Raw genomic sequence first — 23,880 nt, forward strand, 5'->3', positions numbered from 1 at the left:
TATATGAGAAAGAGAAGACACTTCACATAGTTTAGGCATTGCAAGGTATTACTGATGAGAAGGCTCCAACATTCTGCAAGAGAACTTTAGAAGAGTCAAAAGTCAAGTATTTTTCAGGCAATCTGCTTTAAACTAGCATGATTAATGCAGAAGCAGGGTGCAGTATTCCTATTTGGAATGCATCAGTAGGCTTTAAGATGTTTTTCGTATGATGTATAACTGGAAAAATAAAGCCATCATTATTTTATGTGAAATGTATTAACCAATATGTTCCCATTAAATTTCCATTTAGCCCCAAATCAGCTTTATGTAAGCAAATTCTAAGTGGAGGAATTTGGAAATGATGAATAGTTAGGACCATGTAACTACAATTACATGTCTAGCCTTCCAGGACCTCAGTAATGCAATATTAGGATGGAAATATTCATTTGAGTTTCCTATTCTCCCTCATCATCAACCAGATATGCATGTTTGCATATCTTTTTTTTTTTCTATGATAGGAGAGGAAGAAACCTATTTCTAGGACAGTTTTAATTTTTCTAGATTTATATCTTATGCATTCACTACTTATTTTTCCTCCTTTCTCAATTTTCAGCATCCTTTGAGCATTTAATATTTGTCAGACAAGTTGCTATGTGCTAAAGACATCTAAATAAATTAAATGGTTGTGGGTCCCCATTGGACCATGAACTTTTCGAGACAAGCCATTGAAAACAAGTCAGCTGAATGCCACATTTGGTACATTTACAGTATTCATATGCAGTGTAAAAAGTTGGTCACTATTTTTTGGAGAAAGTGCTGTCTGTCATAGATTCAGAGACAATATCCTTGAGAACTAGATTTTAAAAGAGAAGACAGGAAATGTGATCAAGCTTCTGCAATGTATACATTATAATGCCAAATCATATATTCTTTATGTGACACAATTCTTTATCTGTAAAATGGGATAATTAACATCTTTAGAGGTACTAATATTGAATAAACTAAGACATATTAAAAAACACAACTTGACCATTATACAGCAAAAATTCAAGTTATATAAACTCTTACTATGCATTTCACTATTAAGAAGGAAAAAAAACCTGCACTCAGAAATAACACCAAGAAAAGCAAGTAATTTAGGGGCATTCATGAATATCTCTGCAAACAGGAAAGATAACAACAGTCAACATTTACTGACTAGTTTACATTGCCACACTGTTGTGCTGTAGGCCCTTGTGCCTACAAGGGCCAGTGAATAAGGACTACCCATCATTACTGGCTTGCTAAACATATGGAATCAGGCCCATTGTGGCCTGATGAGGAGGATGCACATGACTCATAAGAAGTCACTTGAAGTGGTAGAGGATGTCTCATGTGCCAAATATGCATGGATGGCTCATTACTTTTCAGATACTTAAAGAAGGGAAGCCCAGAGCGGGTGAAGAGTTTTGTCGAGACAAGTGGTACTTGTCAATGGGGGATGCAGCAAGCAGCAGATAACACAGCTTATTACTCAGAGGCAAAACTGACTGAAACCTCCAGGGTTTTTTGTTTGTTGGTTTGTATTGTTTTGTTTGTTTTTCAAGACAGGGTTTCTCTGCATTGCTTTGGAGCCTGTGGCTATGTAGAAAAGACTGGCCTCGAAATCATAGAGATCCACCTGCCTCTACCTCCAGAGTGCTGGGATTAAAGGAGTGTGCCACCAATGCCTGGTGTCTCCAGGGTTTTTACCTTTGTGATCATTTTTATGGCCCAGCTATGTCTCTAAATAAATAGTGAATTTAAAAATAATTCGGGATTGTCTAATTTCTGAGGTTCCTTTTTTTTTTTTTTTTTTTTTTTTGGTTTTTCGTGACAGGGTTTCTCTATGGCTTTGGAGGCTGTCCTGGAACTAGCTCTTTTAGACAAGGCTGGCCTCGAACTCACAGAGATCCACCTGCCTCTGCCTCCCAAGTGCTGGGATTAAAGGCATGTGCCACCAACGCCCGGCTTCTGAGGTTCCTTTTATCCACTTAGCAATACTAACTTTGAAATAGTTCTGGAACTTGGATGCAAATTTAAATAACATTTCTTTGGGGGACTTGTAACAAGGCTTCTCTGTAGCCCAAATCAGGAGGCTGCAGTGAGATCCAGAAAGAGATGATGTTAAACTCTCACTGCATACTTTAGCCCATGCTTCGGATAAAAGCAACAGCACTGTCTCATGTCCCTCTGTGGGGTGATGCTTTTGGAGATGTAGTCAGTAAGTCCAATCTCTGAAAACTGAATTTGTAACTAGTGTGCTTACCCAAACAAACTTTTAAAATATGGCTACAGATCTGTAGGTTATCAAAGATTTGTAGATAAAAGACAAAAGCATGCTGTTTAAGAAAAGCTTGTTTGCACCACAGTAGGGAAGCCATTAAAGCCCCTTGAGAAAGGAAGCAAATTAACAATTACGTTCATGGGGGGGGGGTTGTAAATTACCATAGATGCTGTTTACATATATGCTCTGTTCGCTCTCTCTCTCTCTCACACACACACACACACACAGACACACATACTCACACACACACACAGACACACACACTCACACACACAGAGGGAGAGAGACACACACAGAGAGACAGAGAGAGAGAGAGAGAGAGAGAGAGAGAGAGAGAGAGATTTTAATTGGGATGTGTCTGTAATTGAAAAATTGGAGACCAAAGAATCAATCTTGGTATTTGCTTTCTGTTCCTTTATCCCCCACTTTTTAAAAATATTTTTTAGAGCCTTCTCAGTTTCCCTTTCCTCTGTCCTAACTCTCCTGTGTACACTGCTTATTCTCTTTCAGATTTATGACCTCTTTTTTCATTAATTGTTTTACATAAATATATATGCGCCAGGATATGTATATATCCCTATATACATCCTCCATTTCCTCAGACTTACATACATCATAAGTTAATACATAAATTTGCCAGGGAGATCATCTATGTACAAACCTTAGTTAAATAGAGAACTTAATTATGAATATCTGACAACTATTGCAGCCCAGATACACAAAAGAGGCCCTCCCCAAATATGTGATAGATTTTGATGATTCCCCATGGAAGGCCTCACTATCCTTGGCGAGTGGGTGGGGGGGGGGTTGGGCAGGGTCGGTGGGAGGCATGGGAGGATGGGAGGAAGAGGGAACTGAGATTGATATGTAAAATAAGGTTTTATGTAAAATAAAAAGACAAAATAGGCAGTAAAATAAAAAAGAATAAGGAAATATATATACAAAATCTTAAAAATAATTGTATATTCGCTAATGGTAATCATTGTCATATTAATAGAATATTAGTATGATAAAATAAAAAATTATGAATATCTATAGAGACTTAGGTAGTTATTCCAAACTAATCAGACTTCATTGTCAACATCAATGTTTGTGAATTGAACTGTCCACCTCCCTAAAGGAAAAAAACCTTCTATAGGCAGAAGGTGAACCCAGGAGTCCTTAGTCAGAGGCTAAACATCCAATTGTGTTTCATGCTTTTATCCAGGGCACACCTGTTCCTAATTGCTGTCTCTATTTCTATTTATATTTTTAGCCTGGAGAAGTGCTGCAAGATTAATTACAGCAGTTAATGTTTCCATTTGAAAGGAGATGATATCCTAAGAGTACTAAATATTATTAAATCTAATGGAACTAAATTGCTTTAAACGAGACAAATAGTACAATCTAGTATCTCATTGATGCCCCCAGAAAACTGCAGCGTCTCTTGTCGAGTCACCAAGACACAGCAATGAATTTTTTCAATTCTCCAAATTACGTACAAAATGATTACATTGAGTGTCTACATTGCAGGTTCTTAATGCTACACAGCTATAAGTGACACATCAATGTCTTCGGACAAGTTGATGAGAAGTGAATTAATTACACAGCCATCTCAAATGACACCCATTTTTTAGTGCATTATGACTGCTATGATCTTACTAGTAGTTTCAGAACTAAAGCAGTTCATTCTGAGAAGGAAACTATTCATTCCTCATCACAGATTTGTATCAATGAGAACCTACTCTCCTGCCTGAATGGAGATGTGTTCCTGCTTTCTCTTCTTCCTGGGAAACAGTGACTCTTAATTACATGAGTAGGTCATTCATATGAGATGTCATATCAAACTGCAAGATATTGGAGGCTGAGGTCATCTTGCTAGGGTAATATCACTTCCTGTGTTAGCAAGAGGATCCAGCGTTCCATTCTGCTTGGTGTGATCATGTGCATCTGTAACCACATCTCTATGGTGGCACACCAGAAGATCACTGAGGTTTGCTGCTCTCCTTCCTAGCTAGACTCACTGGTATACCTTTTCTTGAAAGAACAGGGTAAGTAACAAAAAGAATGCCAGGGTAGAAGTCCTCTAGTGCTTATCCATTACTGCACACATGTCTATACACCACACACACACACACACACACACACACACACACACACACACACACACACACCACAGGTGCGTCCATCTGCCTTCTCCCTGCACACAACATAAAGTAAGGCAAAAGGGAAGACAAGGATTAAAGTGAATTTAAACATTTTAAGTAGATGTACTGTAAGGATCTGGCTTACAGGTTTATTTGCTATGTAAACTTTCACAATTGCAAAACATCTCCTTTAACTCAGCCCCATTCATCTAAAATGAGGATGGTGTAAATTCAGATTGTCAGGGGCTTTCTGGGAATAATAAATGAGATACTGTCTGTAAAATGCCTAGCATCCTGTTAGCTATTCAGTACGCTTCCAATATACGTTAGTCACACAATTGCGTTTAGCTTTACTATATCAGCACACCCTTAGGAAAAAGCAACCCAGGAAAGTTGAAGACGGCAAGGAAAGGAGTCCCTAACAGATTAGGATTTGCCTGCTTGTTCCTTGGTGGCCAATTTTCTCAGCCCCTAAAAGTGATGTCATCTTCCAAACACTAACTGCTTTAGATATCTTTAGAACTACAAGTCAGTGCAGATATTAGGGCCCAATCCAGAGAGATGATGCTCGGGAAGGGTACTTCAATCCATCCATAAAGTAAATTTCTGTATCTGGATATATGACTAAATGTGTATGTTCACACACAGGTGTGTTAGATGCACATGACTGTGGAGGCCAGAGGCCAGTGTCACATGCCTCCTCCATCACTTGCCACAGTACTTTTGGAACCAGGATCTCTCATTGAACCTGGAGCTCACAAATCAGGCTACACTGGCTGGCCAATGAATTTCACAGGTCCACCCTTCTCTTCCCCTTCTTGCCCTAGTGCTAGTGTTAGACACCTATTGCTTCTCCTTGTTTGTGCTTGGGTTCTAGGGTTTCAAACTTGGCTCATCTTGTTTGGGCAGCTAGCATTATAACCATAGTGTTCTCCAAGGAATTTCTAATTGGAATTAAATAACATATGTTTGGTGCGGGTATAGAGAGTGTTGAACAAAGTGTATATTCTCAGCTTCAAGTAGAATTTAAAAAGAGAGAGAGAAAATTTGTTTTAACCTAATACAAAATATGTCTACATCTTTCAGACTCATGAAGTGTTATACCAGTAGACCTAATTTTTAATTGAAAATAAATTAGGTCTGAAGATGGGGAATGCTGTGTTTTCCCCCCCTCTGAGGGCTTTGTTCTGAAGCTAAAGTTTATTGATGCCATCATGGGGCAAATTTCATCAGGAACTATTTACTCTGATGTTTGGAGAATCCAGCTACTTATATCATAACATGACATTTTAATTTATTAGCATTCCAATTAAAAACATAATTTATCTATAACCTTCAAGTTTATTATTTATACTGCACCTTCTTAGTAGCTAATAAATCATTTGTAATTGACTATGATACCAAAAGTTAAATACCAAGCCATACTAGAATGTAAAACTGATGGTTATGCAAATACATCTGCCTCTCTTGCTACACGTTAAGGTACAGAAAAGGCCAAAGGCCTAGCAATTTGCAGAAAGATGCAAAATATTCTTGTGAATAGTGGTCACTACCTGACTATCTTCAATTTCCAGAGAAATAACATTACTTCTTATAGTGCATAGATGCGAAGTATAGGTGCCCAGTGATTAAGAAATATGGTCTAGAACCAACAGACATAATGCGATGGACTAGTGTCTAAACTGATAATATCTAACTCATAAAATGTTACATATATCCCAACATTTGTCTTCCAAACCCAAAGAAAATCATTACATCCCTTCTCAGCATGCCTCTTCCTTGATTCATCGATTGTATCACATATTTATTAAATATGGAAGAGAAAATAAGTGTCAGTCTTTGGACAACGTTTCTTAGATTTGGGCAGATGATGAAAGTACTAAAGACAACACATTTACCTTACACATAGTTTCATATCAAATGCTGATAACATGAATCACTGCAGGACTAAACCCCCAAGATTCCTTGAAATAAATACTCCCATATAACATTATTTTCATATTTAAGATTTTATTTCTGGCCCAAATTGGCTTCTGAATATGTGTTTCATTTCTTTTTTTTTTCTTTTTTGGTTTTTCGAGACAGGGTTTCTCTGTGGCTTTGGAGGCTGTCCTGAAACTCACTTTGTAGACCAGGCTGGCCTCGAACTCACAGAGATATATGTGTTTCATTTCTAATCAAGGTCAGAGTTTACATCCGTGCTGGGAGAACTGGGCAGCCACAACTAAGAGTAAGTTTGCAGAAGTTGGGATTCCTGAAGTGTCCCTGGACCTCATGTAATAACAGTTAACACTAAACCAACTTTAGAGTTAGCTATCTGTGTGTGCATGCGTGTGTGTGTGCGTACGTGTGTGTGTGTGTGTGTGTGTGTGTGTGTGTTAGAGAAGTGAGATGTTGAATATCCAGGAAATGCCTTCTTCCCTTTCTTTGTCCATCTTCTAAAAATTGTATGAGGATACTCCCACCCTCATAACAAAAGAAACACATGCTACATTAAGACAAGCAGAATTCTGGGGAGAGGATACAGAGAGAAGCCACCAAACCAGTAACAGGTCCAGACATTCTCCAGTAAAATAAGGTCATGAAGAAATACATAGATTAATCTTTATGAGTTAATAATTAAGAAAGAGGTAGCCAGTAAGAATTCTAAGCCGAGTCTGGGAAACAGGAAAGAACCTAAAAGATATGCATATATACATAGTACCCAAGAGAAGAGGATGGAGACAAGATCCTCTGAATGGATGGGGAACAGGGCGAGGGGGGTAGTGGGACCTGGGAAGAATAGAGGGGGTAAAGAGGAAGGGAGTTGGTCATGGGGGAACAGGAAGTTGAGGGGGTGGGGGTAGAATAGGGGGAAGAGGGAATCATAGGATCGAAGACAGATCAGGCACCAGAGTGACCTCGAGTGATCTAAAGGTATAACATCAATTGGCAAGCTAAGCAATAGTGGAAGGACCACCTCGAATGCCCATTCCTGATAATGAACTTGATGTCTATAACTATCCGGGAGCCTTCATCCTGGGACTGATGGAAGCAGAGGCAAACACACAATTAATCACTGAACTGAACCCAAGGAACCCAGTGACAGAGAGAGAGGAATGATGAGCAAATTGGCAAAGAATGGGCTGGCAAAACCAGCAGAGACAGCTGATCTGAACAGGGAGTGCTCTTAGACCCCAGACCGACAGTGGGGAGGCCAGAATGGGACTGATCTGGACCCCCCAAATGTGAGTGTCAGTGAGAAGGCCTGGACAACCTATGGGGCTCTGAGCTGTGGATCAGTGTCTATTCCTGGTATACAATCTGTCTTCATGTGCCTATAGCACAAAGAGAGATGCTCTCTCAGCCTGGACTCTTAGGGGAGTGCCTTGACCCTACCAAGAGTAAAATGATAGACTCTAGACATCCCCTATGTGGAAGTATGTGGCAATAGGGTGGGAGGGAGGGTGGAAGGGGAGTGCGGGAGGAGGGGAGGGAGAGGGAACTGGGATTGACATGTAAAACAAGCTATTTAAAATTAAAAAAAAAAAACTAACGGAAAAAAAAAAGAATTCTAAGCCATCAGCCAAACAATTTATAACTAATATAAGCCTCTGTGTGTTTATCTGTGACTAAAGGGCTGCAGGACCGGATTGGAAAAAAACTCCATTAACATTGTTGTACATTTTTAAATTAGTGACTGACTGGCAAAGTCCCAGCCCTAGTAGATGCCAGTTCACTTGGACAGGTAACTCTGGATATGTACAAAGGAAGCTGAGTAAGCCATGGTGAGCGGGTCAGTAAGCAGCATCCCTCCAGGACGTTGCTTCAGTCCCAGCTTTCTGGTTCCTTCCTTTCTTGAATTCCTGTCTTGAATGATGAACTGTGACTTGGAAAACCTTTCCTCCCCATATTGCTTTTGGCCATGCTATTCTATCCCAGCAATAGAAACCTGGCTCAGTCTCTATGATTCAAAGCTATGTGCTTTACACGCATGGTTTGCCTCTAAATCTCCAATCTCATAATTGCTCCTGATTTCCCACATAAATATTGAAAAGAAATACAGTGTTAGTGTTGAAAGCTGAACTCTGACTTTTTTCTTCTGCATTTTAAAACTTTATTGACATATGAGATGTACTCTGGGAGCCAAAATGGGAAGACATTAAGCCTAGTTTAAGGAACTGTTCAGATCATTATAGGCGCTCTGACTTTTTATCTTTCCATAGATACAGCCTTCCCTTTATCTACATAAATGGTAGTCTTATACCCAAAGCAAAGACTCAGAAACTTGAATGACCTCTAATTCTCAAAACTATCAAGTAAGCAGATTTTTCTTGTCCTCTAAACATATCCCTGAACTTTGGAGTTTTTTAATTTTCTCTAATGTTTCCTGATTCTCAGAAAACGAAACAGTTCCTGTTCCATAAAATCTCCAAGTCATCAACTAAATATAAGTGTCTGGTGCTTATGTTCTCACCACTCTAATCTGTCCTTGGAAATAATCCTAAAATCTTTATGAAATGTTTTTAGGAAACCATTTGGAAACTTCAGTCTTTACCACAACTGCAAAAGAATTCCATTGACACCTGACCATAGCTATAACCAACCTTCATTTCATACTGTTCTATTTGCAGTTCCCAGCTCTCTAAATAATGTCGAATCGCTTAGTTCCTCTACCAAAATTTACCTTGCTGTTTGAGAAAACGATGTGGATTACTTCCCCTATGCTTCTATGGTTGGCAACTTCTAGTCTCTGATGTCTTCCTAAGCCTATTTACAATTGACTGCTGAATCCGTGAACAAACCAGTGGAAGCAAATGATAGTAATGAAAGGGATTTTTATGCAGTTACTTCCTCAATAATTGTGGAAGAAGTTCAGTTCAGGGAATATTTTCCTGTCCTTCTTTGGATTAGTTTGCGATTCTGGATAAGTGTTTGCAGCTCAATTTCCTGCCAAAATGATGCAGAGATTTGATCGAGTGATCAATCTACTCTGAGTCAAAACTGGGATGCTCACACGAATATTAAAACACTCACTACATCTGCTTGAGTACAGGGTTTTCTGAGACATATAAGGCATTCTGCAAACGTCCCATTGAAAGTATGAATCCTCTACTTCCCATGTATTCTGTAGGCTTTCAAAACGTAGGATGGGACAAAGCATTTTTATAACATCTGCTAAGTCTAATATGATGCCAAAACAATAAATAGAGTACAAATTGTATAGTATCGCTGATGAATAGACTTACATACACTATGAGAAAGTGTTCTGTGAGGTCCAGAGGATGACTGGCAGATAAGGTTTCATATGTAAGATTATGAAAACAATGACAAAATTGGGGAAAGACTGAGAGGACGGTAACTGAGGGTAGTGTTCATCAAAGAAAGGAATGAATTCACCAAAACCTATAGAAGAAAACTGCCCATGTGTCAAGTCAGCCAGCAATGTAGAGCAGTGTATAAAGTAGGAACACGTACTCAGACCAGGTAGATCTGGGTGTGCTTTCAAGCTCCACCACCTATGAGTTATATCTGAGGAAGTCACTAAGCTTTGCTTCTTCAAATAAGAACAAGTGAGGCTTGAAGAACACTGCTCATTTACTCAATCGGGCACTGGGAGGCTGAAATAATTCAATAACAGGTATGAAGCATGTGCTACCTCAGATTCTAGCATGAGTGCCCAATTACTTGTACAAGGAGCACGGAGAAGCATGGAATGACAGGGAATGAGTTAATGGAATGGAGAGTTTCCCAAGTACAATGTTTGAAAGTTGATTATCAAAGAATCTGTGCATCTTACAGACTTTAAATATAAGCTATTTTTAACAGAAAAATAATTTTCTCAAATGGTTCTCAGTTGCCTCATTCTAAACACTTCAGGGGACAGCACTGAAGGAAGACAGAGTATAATGCTTTTAATATTGTCTTATTTTAGCCTTATTACTTCATTGTGATTATTATTTCCCTCATTTATGTTTAATTTAAAAACAGAAATAGTATTGGCAGCTAAATAATTAACTTAGCTTAAGTATGAAATAAGATAAATGCATGAAATCATTATGTTTTAAAAGACTTATTATCAATATCTAAAAATGAATTTGGAGCAGTGTGCCAGGAATAGTTGTGGTTTGCTCATTTCCAAATGTAAAAAGGGGGAGGGATTCTCAAATAGAAAGTTATCTGTGAAAATGCAAAAATAGAAATTAAAGAGAAAAGTAAATATGTTTCTATATGTACATATAAATATAAAGAGAATATGTGTGTTTTTCATGATCACTTAACATTTATATTGCATAACAATGATGATTCTGCCTAAGAAATACAATGTCAGGTGATTTTTGTCATGAAAAAGTGGTAGAGTATATTTACACAAACCTAGGTGGGACAGTACTTTAAATGACTTTTTAAATATCTTTTTAATTTTTAAATTTAAATTGTAAACAAGGCTGCTTCATATGTCAATCCCAGGTCTCTCTCCCTCTCCCTCCTATCCTTTCATGCCCTCCCACCAACCTCCTATTCCCCTCCCCCAGTCCCCACTCCTTTCCCCATGGAGGGTGAGGCCTTCCACATGGGGTGTCCATTGTCTGTCATTTCATCCAGGGCAGGGCCTAGGCCCTCCCCCAAGAGTCCAGACTGAGAGAGCATCTTTCATTGTGGGATGGGCACCCAAAGTCCATTTGTATGCCAGGGATAAATACTGATCTACAACCCAAATAAATGACTTTTTTAAATTACATTATTTATTTTATTCTTTGGAAGCTCCACATATTTATACAATGTATAATGATCATATTTGCTTATCACTGCTGAGCAACACCCCCCTAGTATCCCCAACCCATCTCCTTCCCAACTTCATGTCTTCTTTTTATTATTTTTTGTTATTAATCAGCCCCTAAGTCAAGGTATTGCTGACCATATGAATATGGATGTGACACAGTCTACTACAGGATGAGCAACCTTCCAGCAGCTATTTTCCCCAGAGGATAAGGATTCTACCTTGCTCAGCAGCCATCGGGTGCCAATATCTCTTGTGATAATGGTGGAATCCCTCTCACACCAATGGTGGAATTTTGCCTGGCACAATCTTGTGCCTGTCTTGTGCACATGCATGTAACCTCTGTGTGTTTATGCAGGCAACAACCTTGTCGTATCAGCAATTGTAATGACTTCTTCTTGCAGTCACAAAACACAGTAAACACATGATGTATCGGACTTTACCCTGTGAAACATGGCTTACTGTTTTATGTTGAGTTTATTGTAAACTGTACTACATAAAGAGCACATTCCTAACTCATGGTAAAACAAATCTAAAAGCAGTAACATTGTCAATATGTGTTAGTGAGCATTACATTTTGTTATGACAATGTGAAATCGGTTGCTTTACTCTAACATCACTAAAAACAACATAACTGAAGCATTACCATATTATATCAGAATGGATGTAAGGTCACTAGGCAACTGTACTTTTTTTTTTTTTTTTTTTTTTTTTTTTTGGTTTTACGAGACAGGCTTTCTCTGTATTGTTTTGGAGGCTGTCGGTCCAACCTGGCCTCGAACTCACAGAGATCCTCCTGCCTCTACCTCCCGAGTGCTGGAATTAAAGGCGTGTGCCACCACCGGAAATTGGACTTTTAATCTCTGTTATAATTTTAGAGGGCCACTCTTGGGAGTAGTCATTTTGGTAGTGTCATTTTCTGTGCCACTTTGTATGTATGTATGTAAGTAATTCTATAAATAAGTTCATGTATGCACAAACATACTAACACCATGTAGTGGTTTGAATGACAATGACCTTGATATACTCATATGTTTGAATGCATGGTACCCAGTTAGTGAAACTTTTTGGGAAGAATTAGGAAATGTGGTCATGTTGCAAGAGATGTGTCACCGAGGATGGTCTTTGAGGTTTCAAAAGCCCAAACAGGACCATTATTTCTCACTCTTTGCCTGCAACTTTGGCATCAGGATGTAGAGCTCCCAGCTACTGTTTCAGCTCTATGCCTGTTTACTTCTCATGATGGTGATCATGAAGTGAGCCCCTAAGACTGTAAGCAAGTCCAAATTTAGTGTTTCCTTTGAAAGAGTTGCCTTGCGCATGGTGTCCCTTCAGTGCAATAGAACAGTATTAAGACATGCTACTGAATTCCTACAAATGGCATGGGATGAACACATGTATGTGCCCTAAATCTCTAACTACCAAGCGAATAAGACCAAGAAATGACAGATAATACAACAGACAGATAGGCATCATCCTCCACTCATAAAAAGACTATTGCTGCAACCTAAAGGCAGTGGTGGAGCACGCCTTTAATCCCAAAACTTGGGAGGCAGAGGCAGGCATATTTCTCTGAGTTCAAAGCCAGCCTGCTCTTCAAAGAGAGTTCCAGGACATCCTCCAAAGCCACAGATAAACCCTGTCTCGAAAAACAAAAGTGAAGAACAAAAACCAACAAAAAAAATGTTGCTTATAGCTGGGGCTTTGAAGCCAGCAAGATGTTTGAGTTTTGAGTCCTATAAGACCAAGATTGAATTAAGGTTTAATTCTTGAAGACTTTACTACATGCAAGTTCTAAACATTTTAAATTGTTCAGAAAATTGTTTAAATTGCTTTAATTTGTTTAGAATTGTTTATATTGCACTTGAAGATCAAATGATATTATCTCTCATGCATAGTCCTTCCAAAGACTAAGGCAGGAACAGATGAGAAATGAGCACTGTCTCATTTATAGAATCGGCATCTATGTAGATAGTTGCAGTGCTGCATGCATTATAGGAGATGGCTATCACTTCTCATTGACAAGGTAGGTAGGTGCACAATCCCCAAGTTATAAGTCCTGCCAAAAAAACAAATTCATTTCGTGCCTAGATGCATGATAAAAGAAAGGGATTCCCTTTTATCCACCCCAATATGCCATCCATGTCACCCACCAAAGGTTACCTAAACGCATAGGCCACGTGGATCTGTCCAAGCTCCCTGACTCAAAGGTTAGCTGGAAAGTCCAAGTTTGTTTAAGAGTTAATAACTTGCCAAGAAGAAGCAGCAAAAATCATGTGGTTGTGCAGGACAAATACCTTCTTCAGGGAATCCAATCCCAGAGAGGCATCTGCAAAGCCTGAGAGATTAGCTTCAAGGAAAACAGCTATTCCAAGACACTGAGGAGGAATTAGAAACCAACAGCTGGAGTGAATCAAGAGAAATATGTTGCTGAAAAGTGCAGGAGGAAGCTGTGTACACAGAACTAGGCAGTCTCTCAGCTTTCTCGGGCCTGCTTTTTCTTTTTAAGATGTGTTTTGTTTCATTATTCCCTTCATTTTTCTTTGGAATCCTTTGGAAAGGTGTGAAATGAATGGCTGTAAAATGTGAAAAGCAAAGAGGCTGAAAGGCTGCTTTGTGATAACCAATCATCTTAATAGGCAGCAGGTAGAATGAATTGAAGCACCTTCTACGAAGCTGCCTGTCAAAGGAGTCTTACCAATTTGAGCAGATTTTTCTATTTAGAAGCTCCTGTAAAACTGATCTGCTCCCCTAACCAGCACGCCACCCATCTTCATCAGTCATGAAGGCATACAAACACATGCACATAGAAAACATGAAATACACTCAGGCCCAAATGTATACGATTTTGGAGATGTGCAGATGACCGTCATAGGATTCTCCACAGTGGCTGAATTTGCTTCTTAAGGTCTGAAGTAGCTCTCCAAGTTGCACAAAATATATGAACAACATTGGGAATTGGATTTCTATTCCTGGTAAGTGAAAATTATGTATACATATAAATGAAGAAATCACACGAATTGTATATCTTTTGTTGTGTCTTGCAGAATTCTAAAGAAAGCATTGCTTTTTTTTTTAACCTATATGCTGAAATCTTGGAAAGGTGATTTATGGAAAATGAAAAGATAAATTTCTGAAATAGGCATGCCAGAACTTGAAGGGACTTCAAAAGTCAATGTTTGTTCAAGTTTCTCAGTTACCCCGTTGGAATAGGTATCTCAATGCTTACTAGGGAAGAAAACTGGGATTACTAGGTACAATCTTTAAACAATAAATGTTCAATACATGGTAGATTTCTTCCACAAATTTTTTGTTAATATATGTACTTCTTATTAAAAATATGAGACAGTATTTAGAAAAAACAGCAATTTATCAAGAAGACACAATCTATATAGCTATATACAGGTTTTGTATTTCCACAATTTGACCGCTTAAAACTACACATTGAATTAAATGGCAATAGCCTATTGTCTTGGCTTGCATGAAACAATCTTAGACACAGAATTTATTGAGGACAAGAAAAATGACTGGTAATTCAGTGAGGATGGAGAATTAAACCATATGGTCACTAAAACAGGTCAGATGAAGTCCTCAACTTTCCTGTTTACTCCTGGTAGAATACTTATCAGTGACTGAAGCACTAATTTACTGTCTGTTTCTCCTTAGCCAAGAACATAGATTGCATAAAAACAGTATCACAAACACTACTGAAACAATTTCAATCCATTATTTATTTTTCTAAGATACAGTGTTTTAGACTTTAGTTGTGTATGATTTGATTAGTATCATAACGGTTATGAGGAAATAAGGAAAAATATGACTTTTTATGTGAAACAATAAAGTATTTCCTCCATAAACACAGTTTTAATAAAAATGCATTATGTGTGTCAAGAAAGGTGCCGAGTGTTTCCCAAGTACTTTCATAACTGCAGCATCCTCTGTAGGTCTCTGCCTCTTTCCAATCACACATTTAACATGAAGAGAAAGTTGCTTTCCTTTGCCCAGGACTTAGAGGCTCACTCCCAAGACGATGAATATCACAGACCCCCTGCCTCCAACCTCTCCTTCTATACTAAATTCTCACATCTAAGAAAACAGAAGTCAGTGGAGAACAAGAATGCAGGAGAATTCAAGCTTCTGATATCATCAATCTGAAGGAAGGCACAGCACAATTTCCCTCTAAGTGTAGTAGTGGCCTGCTTTTCAGACTTCACACATGAAGAAGGGAAATTGTTCTCATGCCAAGTGTTGGGTTCAAAATACTGCTTTTCATTAATAAATGCGGTTCTATGACAGCTTCACATAAATATGTGTATTATGTGAAATATAAATCGTCCCAACTCTGCTAGAAAACTTCTTTTCTACACATCTCTCTTTCCCCATGCTCCTGGCTTTTTATTTTGTCGTATGTCCTACTGAGTTTAACCAGGGCCATTTGTGTGATTATGGGTTTGGAACGTCTTTGAAGTCTAGGAGACTCACCACTGGCATACAACTGACTACTATGCCTTTCCATTTCCAAGAATCTCTGTTTCAACTACATTTTATAGAAAAAAGTAAAGTTTTATTTAGAATTCTAAAATATTAAACTTATGGTATAAGAGTAAATGATAAACTACTTAAAAGCATTTAAGTTTCACAAACAGCTGTAATTGGTCAACTCAAAGGCTTTGTGGCTTCCCTCATAAACAGTAAACAGAAGCCTCGATAATGTATTTATCAGAAGGAATTCATGTTCATATGACAATGTAGCCAAGGACTTAACAATCTCCAGTCTCCTAGAGCATTCATTTGCTGTGGTTATCCAGGCATTAGAAACTCCACATTGACAATGTTATCACAATGAGAAAATCATATTAAAATTAACCAGTGAAACAAATAATAATTACAAACTGATACACCAAATAACACTCTGTTAGAATTAAAGAAGAGATGGATACCGTTGATCTTATATTTTAATAAACTCAATGCACTAAAAACCACATTGAAATCTGAGAATATTGTGAACTGAAAATGCATTCTAAGCTCCAACCTGCTGAAAGTCACAGGTAAACAGAATAGAACACTGGGCAGAAAGTATTGGTTAATGAGCCTCATGGGAACATGATCACACTGTGAAGGGATGCAGTTCACTGGCCATCTGATGCCCATTATCCGCAGAGCCATCACTGAGCACTGAAGCCCAGAAAGAAAGCAAATTATAAATCACAAATAAGATCTCTTCTTAATGTTTATCGTTTTTCACACTTTTCAATAGAATCACTTTACAAACTATCCTAAGAGGGAATGTGATGGCTATTCTTGGTTGTCAACTTGACTATATCTGGAATGAACTACAATCCACAAATGGAGGGTATACTTGAGATCAGGATATTGAGGCAGGAGGACGACACGCCTTTGATCTGAATCCTGAGACTGACTGAGACATTCTTTTGATCTGGATCTTGAGGCAGGGTAACACATGCCTTTAATCCAGAACTTGAGGAAGGAAGGCACACCTTTAATGTGAGCAATACCTTCTGATGAAATTCCATATAAGCACAATGGAAGAAGGAAGGGTTCTTTCCTTCTTTGCCTGCTTTCCTTGACTTTATCAGCACTAGAGTAGTGCATCTACAGTAGACACCTGAGACACCCATCCTCATAGGACTGAGAAACTACTGGATTCCTGGACTTTCCTTTCACAGCTAGCCATTGTTGGACTGCAGCCTGTAAGTCATTCCAATTAATTCATATATACAAATAGAGAGGAGAGGGAGAGAGATTCATTCTATAACTTCTGTGACTCTAGAGAACCCTGACTAATACAGACATTAGTACCAGAAGTCGGGTATTGCTGTGATGGGCCTGACTGTGCTTTTGTTTGAAGGAATGCAGACCTTGAGACTGTGGATTAGAAAAGCAGTTGAACACTTTAAGGGCGGTTTAATGGACCATACTAGTAGGAGCATGGAAGCAGAACTTGGCAGCTTCATCCACATGCTCTGTCTTTAAGGATAGAAAAAAAAAGTTTATGGAGTATTCCTTAGCAACTAAGTAAAGCCACTGAGGCCAGATGCATGCCAGGGTTTTCCCTGAATGGCATTGTGTGAAGCCTCTGCCTCCCGAGTGCTGGGATTAAAGGCTTAAAACACCACCGCCTGGCCATCTATATGTTACTTACTGTTAGAGTATAATTAATTCATAAACTGAGTTCAGTGATGCACACCAACACCAGAAATCTCTACGCCAGAGGACAGTTATTGATGCCTCGCAGAACAGGTTTCGAGTAAAACTTAATTAACATGAAACACAGTGTAGCAACACTCTAGTACTTGTTCCTTCCTCTTGCCTTGAAATCAAGATAGTTCGGGACCTTCAAATGAAATTGTACAGTGGAATTATTGATAAAGCACTTTCTGTCCATACAAGTTGAGCCAACACACTCCACAGTAAGTGAGACAGGTTGTAATACAGGAAGCAAGGCCTTTTGATCTCAAATGGATCATTTTCCACTGTGAATTTCTGTGGAAAGACTTGCTTGAGATGAGCCAGAGAGTGAGGTATTTTTAGCTGAGATGTAAATCTTCTTAAGAAACAAACATTTAGGGAAATATTGCTGGTGCAAACAAGATTTTATTCTACTTCACAAATGTACACAGTGGTTCAATACTTGCTTGTTGAATGAATCAATGTCCAAAAGATTAAATGATGCCAGTGCAGAATCAAAAGGAGAATGTGTCTATCTCACACATTGCTTCTGATTAAAGTGGGTTTGTGACAACATGGGAAACATATACAAAGACAAAGAATCAAAGTGGGAGATTACTTTTTCCTTAATTCCAAAGTGATCAAATATCAAAATACCATCTTGGGTATTATTCCCTGAAGGTGAGTTCGATTCATACTTCTTATAGTCTGTGAATTTTGCACATTGTCATTCACCTTTTAGTCTTTGAATGATGGGAATTAATATGATAGAAATAAAGGTAAAGTAGCAATAATGTCACAGCATGTTTATTGGAGTGGGCACTTCTGCTTTGTCCTTGTGCCTCCTCAGCACACATGTCCCCCACTCAGTTCTATCAATCCAACTGTGAGAACTTCTATGCTAGTTTCTTTTCTCACATGAGAAATATGGAACCCAAAGAACTCAAACAAATTGCTCGACATCATTTATCTAGTGTGAACACTTGTGATTTCAAACCTAAGGCCTGATTCCTTTTCTATTGAGTCTTACATTTTACTGCACTGGAGCTAAACGTCTGAAAGTGTTTCTGAACCACCATTATTCTTTCTCTAACTGCAGCACTTTTAAAGGATGCTAACCATTCCTATCATGCCTCTTTCCCCTGATTTTCTCTTTTACTCATTTAAAGGCATATAATTTCCCATTGAGCTACTGTGCTAAGCAATAGACTACTGCAGAATCCCCCCACAAGGAGTAAAGAAAGTCAACGGAAAAAAAGGGATTTTTCTTCACAGGAATTTCCCAACTTAGCTGGAATTCTCTCATTTTGTAGCTAAGAGAAGAACTTGAGTTGGAGAGAAATAAAACAAACCCCAAGTCATTTACTGAATAGTATTAAACATCTTACAAACAGTAGCTGTGTCTCCTTGTTCATCTGCATAGCTCCCAGAGCAATTAGGGGTCTTAGGAACTGAAATCAGAAATTTATAAATAATTTTGAATCAAAAATGTAAAAATGATTCTCATTATTAATAGGAGTTAAACTAGATGCATTGGAGCTCTGTTTTTATGTTAGGTGAGGAAGCTGTCATGATAATAACAACTGGCCAATAAAAGAAATAAATTTACGGTTTTATTTATGAAACTTCTATTGTTTGATGTTATAAAAGAAAGGTGATGGCTTTCGAGAAAGAATTAAGAAATTTCAGTTGATAAAGATGTATCAGAAAAGAATTCTTAAGTGAAGCAAGAGTTTTAAGATTTGCTAGAATACTCCAAGAAATGCTAGGAATGAGAAAGGTGAGAAGTGAGTTCAGCATAGAAAAAACAGCTTATGCAGAAATTCCAGAAAGTAACCAATGTGAGGATAAAGAGCTGAAACATGTGAAATATGATTTACAAATAATTGTGAAGGGGTTCCTTGCTCTGCAGAGAGTTGACCAGACTGGAAGAGACAACATCATGCCTTCTAATAAGAAACTTTATAATTCACCTTCTTTGAGTAAGGGGAAATAATGCCTGTCTAGTGTCCTAAGTGTTCTTAAGATACAAATCAAATTAAGTTACCTTGATGACAGTATATTGACTGGTAGAATGGATCGAGCTTCTTTAGACCTTTGCAACAACTCATGTGTGTAGATAATTATTCGAATTCTGATACTGTATAAATGACATGTCTCAACAAAACTCATATTTCTATTTCCCCAAAGTGGGAATTGAAATTCTGCTCCCTGGGTTTATGGATATGGTTCAATGAGTAAAGTGCTTGAGATATAATCCTGACACCCTGAGTCGAGATTACTCATGGCCTTACAAAAGCTAGACACAACAGTTGTCAGTAATCCCTACAGGTACCTAAGGGGAAACATGAGGTGGAGACTGGACAAATATTTGAAGGTCCTGAGCCAGCTAGTCTGGTGTGCACAGGGGAATAATAATGAAGACTCTTTGCCACCCATACGTGGAGCCGTTCTTTGTTGTTCACATACTCTCTACGGAAATCACATATTCTTTCTCTCTGTCTCTTTCTTTGTCTCTCTCTCCCTCTCCCTCTGTCAAACACATGCTTACACATGAACAGAAAATAAGATAAGAAGGAGAATGGGAGAAGGAGAGGGGACCCTGACTTTCAGAGTAACCTGCTAGCATTTAGAGGCTATTGGAAGGTTTCAAGGGCTGAGCCTTCATGGCTGGGATCTGTATCCTTTCTGAAGGAGATTGACAAAGATCCCTCATCCCTTTCACCATGTAAGGAAATCAGAAGAAGCTTAAAGGAAGCCCTCATCAGACACTAAATATTTGAGTACCTTGATCTAGATCTTCCAAGTCTCTAGAGCAGTAAGATATGTACCTCCTGTTTATAAGCAGCCCAATTTATGAAATTTTGTCATGCTGTCTAAGTGGACTAAGACAGACATCAAAAAGTGAGAAGGGAGATAAGCAAACATATACAAAATGTGGGTAGGATGTATAAGCTTGAGACCAATTTGAAAACTTTACAATTTGATTTTGACTCCATCATCGTTTTATTTTTCTGATATGAATACTATAAATAGTATTGATTGATATGCAAATAAATATATTAGCACTATACTATCATATTGTTTTATAAAAACATCATACCATCAAAATAAATAAAATGAAAAAGAAGAGGTAAAAAATAAACACCTGCCATTATAGACCTAAATCTGATCCATGAAACCATTTTTATCTTTGTTAACAATTACATTATTGATAGGTATGATGTGTTAAATCCTGTGTATTTCTCCTTCAAATATCAAAAAGTGAAAACTAATTATAGAATAATTAAACCTAGACATTACATTTTGTTTAAGATTGTGCTAAGAAACTTCATTTAATTGCTTCAACTAGTGGAAGGTATAATTAGGAATGTACCATGTCAGTTTCAGTTATGTTTCATATATGAATCCTTCTTCCACAAAGCTCCAAGAATGAAGGATTGTTCCCTGTCTTGTGGAACTATTTATCAGTGAATTCATCCATTATTGATGATGAGACCATATTGAACAAACCACTGAAAAGTGAGTGGTTAGAGGAGGTGAGTCAAAGGAGTCTTCCTTTGAAGGGATACCCTCACCCCCACCTTTCTCTTTCTCTCTCCCCCCTTCCTGGATGCCCTATGGTAAGCAGCTTTCCTTCACCAAGCTCTTTCTCCAGGATATTTTTACCTCCAGTGTATTTGCCTCAGGCTAAAGCCAGAAGTGGATATGTGTTATCAATTCCCTCCTTTAAGTCAGTTTGCTCATTACTCAGGTATTTTGTCATAGCTACAGAAACCTACCATAGCTTCTTTTAGCTCAGTAAGATACATTTCAAAGTTCTGTTTCCAGTATTCATCTATGCATAATGAACAAAAGAGACATAAATCCTGGATACAGTCTTCGCTAGTTACACAGTTTTTATCTTCTCCCTTTCCCTTCTTTGTTATTTATTGTCAAAACAATTCTTCCAAAACCAGTACTAAGAGTCGTTTTACTAGAGTTAAACTGAAAAAGTAATAGAGGTTTGTTTCAAGTATCTTTATCTAGCTAGCATGTAGGTCTAAGCTATATTCCTGATAAATCTTCTGAATTAACTTGTAGATCAAAAAATGCTCTTGAAAATATGTATAGGAAGATAATAATATTTGCTTGACAGAAACTTGAGTCCCAACCATTACCTGTATTTTAAGGAGGAGTTACAGAGATGCCTCAGGATTTAAGAGCATTTACTTCTCCTGCAAAGGGCCTAGGGTCAATGCCAGTACCTTCATAGTGCCTCATAACCACCTGCGTCTCCAGTTCTAACAGATATAATGCCTTCTTCAGATTTCCGTGGGCTACTGGTTGAATGTAATACGTATACAAGCACTTAGCCACACATATAAACAATAACTAACTGAATGAACAACAAAGTTCGAATGTAATATTGCAAAAATCTTTGAATTTAAACTCTCGTAGTAATAACACTGAAAGAAAATACATAACTACTTAGCTCGATTACATTGTAATCCTGTAAAGACCTTTCAAAGTAGATCTTGAATCTATTTTTCAGATAAGGATGTAATGCACTTATGAAAATTACAAAATTTGCCATAGATGTAATAAGTCCATAAGAAATGGACCTCTGCCTAATGATCATACTATATTCTATTGCAAAATACAGATATACTGTACTTAATGATATTTTAATCTTTAAAGATATACCCTAGTATCTCATAAAGAAAACCTTCATCTATTCTGTCTCATTTTATTATTTGTCATTAGTCACAATGAAATTTTTACCATTATTGAAAACAGCTGCACAAAATTGTCAGCAGTTTTGAGTAAGGAAATCATACTACCTTCTTCCCTATAAAGTTGAAGTCTCATTGTCCTTATAGGATTAAGAATCTGCTGGGCTTGGGACATGGCAAGTGCTTGAATGCCAAAGACAGATGAGTAAATGTCCAAATATTGTTCATCCTGGTACCACAATTGCCAAGTGAGATAGTGTAACATGAGTTATGTAGAGAGGTTATTCCATAGATCAAAAGTCATTGAGTGGTGTTGGGGCAATGGCTTTATGTGTAAGACTTTTTGTTGTGTAAGCGTGAGGACCTGAGCTCCTATCTCCACTACCCATATCAAAGCAAGGCATACCTGACTGAATTGCAAACACAGGACTGCATAAAACAAACATAAAAGGATATCTGAGGATAGCTGGCTAGCCTTCCTACCTGAAAAATGGTAAGCTCCAGGTTCAGTGAAAATCCCTGTTTCAAGAGGTTAACATGTGGAGTGAATGTGGAGTGATTGATATCTGACCTTTATGTATGCGCAAGTATAAACCACACACAGAGTCACCAAAAGAATCATTATTAAAGAATAATTTTGACCAATGAATCAAAGTATATGTGCTAATATTCAAGAATTGCAAACCTAAACTGTTGAACATTCTTTAATTTAACTTATAAGTATAATATAACAAGCAAATTAGCATCAATCCTGCAATATGCCCACCTACAATGCACATACATATTCTGTTTAACTATGCATACCTGGCCAGGCGGTGGTGGCGCCCGCCTTTAATCCCAGCACTCAGGAGGCAGAGGCAGGCGGATTGCTGTGAGTTCGAGGCCGGGCTGGACTGACAGCCTCCAAAACAATACAGAGAAACCCTGTTTGTAAAAACCAAAAAAAAAAAAAAGAAAAAAAAAAGAAAAGAAAAACTATGAATACCTGTAGGTCACAACCCCTTTGGGGGTCACATATTAGATATCCTATGTATCATATATTTACATTATGATATAACAGTAGCAAAATCAATTCTGAAGAAGCAATGGGGAATATCACAACATGAAGAATTATGTTAAAGAGTTGTGACATCAGAAAGGTTGAAAGTCACTGTTGTAAAGACTAGACCCATTCCGATCCTATTTCCTGAAAGTGTTAATTTTATCGTAAGAGCTGTTTGGTGTGTTTTAAATCAGGCAAGAGAATCCCTGCAAAAGCAACAGACTCACATGGCAACATCTTAAAGTGAACTTAAAGAAAATGTCTGCAATTGACTCAAATAACCAGTAGATGCCAATAAAATTCATCTCCATAAAAGGGAATAGAAGTAAATGTACATTGTGTTTTTATTATATTCTTTAATGTTATCTAATTTCCAAACAACAGAAGCAAGGTAATACAAATTCTATTTTATGAGGGCAAATTAAACCTAGTTTGCATAAGCGTAAAACAGTATCTATTTTTACAGTAAAAATACCAAGTCCCTGAATAGTACTTTTATGATTCTGCTTAGCAAGTTTCTACTTCCTTGGCAAGAAGAAGTTAATTCGCTTCTCCAGTAGGAAGCAGAAAGGGGAGAAAATAAAAATCTACATAAAATACTCAGTCCTCAGCAAGACATTCTAATTTCAATGGGGGTTTCATTGAAATTGGTTTTGGTCACTTTTTACCCACAGAGATGGCCTAGAAGCACCTCAGACAGGGGTCCAGACAAGTAGGGGTCTGTAGGGTCCTTCAAGCTGGAATTGCTTGATTAGCTGCATTGT

At 37.9% G+C, this 23,880-nt stretch overlaps 1 protein-coding gene and 1 long non-coding RNA gene across 6 annotated transcripts in view; one reads left to right on the top strand and one right to left on the bottom strand.

Moving 5' to 3' along the window:
* The window catches only part of LOC121137901, a 33,303-nt gene extending 21,455 nt beyond the window's left edge, over positions 1 to 11,848 (top strand). The window contains exon 4 of the long non-coding RNA XR_005875165.1: positions 11,285 to 11,848. This is a non-coding gene — a long non-coding RNA (uncharacterized LOC121137901). The remainder of the gene's footprint in view (positions 1 to 11,284) is intronic.
* The window catches only part of Cdh8 (cadherin 8), a 390,092-nt gene that overhangs the window by 296,986 nt on the left and 69,226 nt on the right, over positions 1 to 23,880 (bottom strand). The window lies entirely within an intron of this gene.

Source organism: Mesocricetus auratus, unplaced genomic scaffold, assembly GCF_017639785.1.
Source record: "Mesocricetus auratus isolate SY011 unplaced genomic scaffold, BCM_Maur_2.0 Super-Scaffold_100714, whole genome shotgun sequence".
Classification (NCBI taxonomy): Eukaryota; Metazoa; Chordata; class Mammalia; order Rodentia; family Cricetidae; genus Mesocricetus; species Mesocricetus auratus.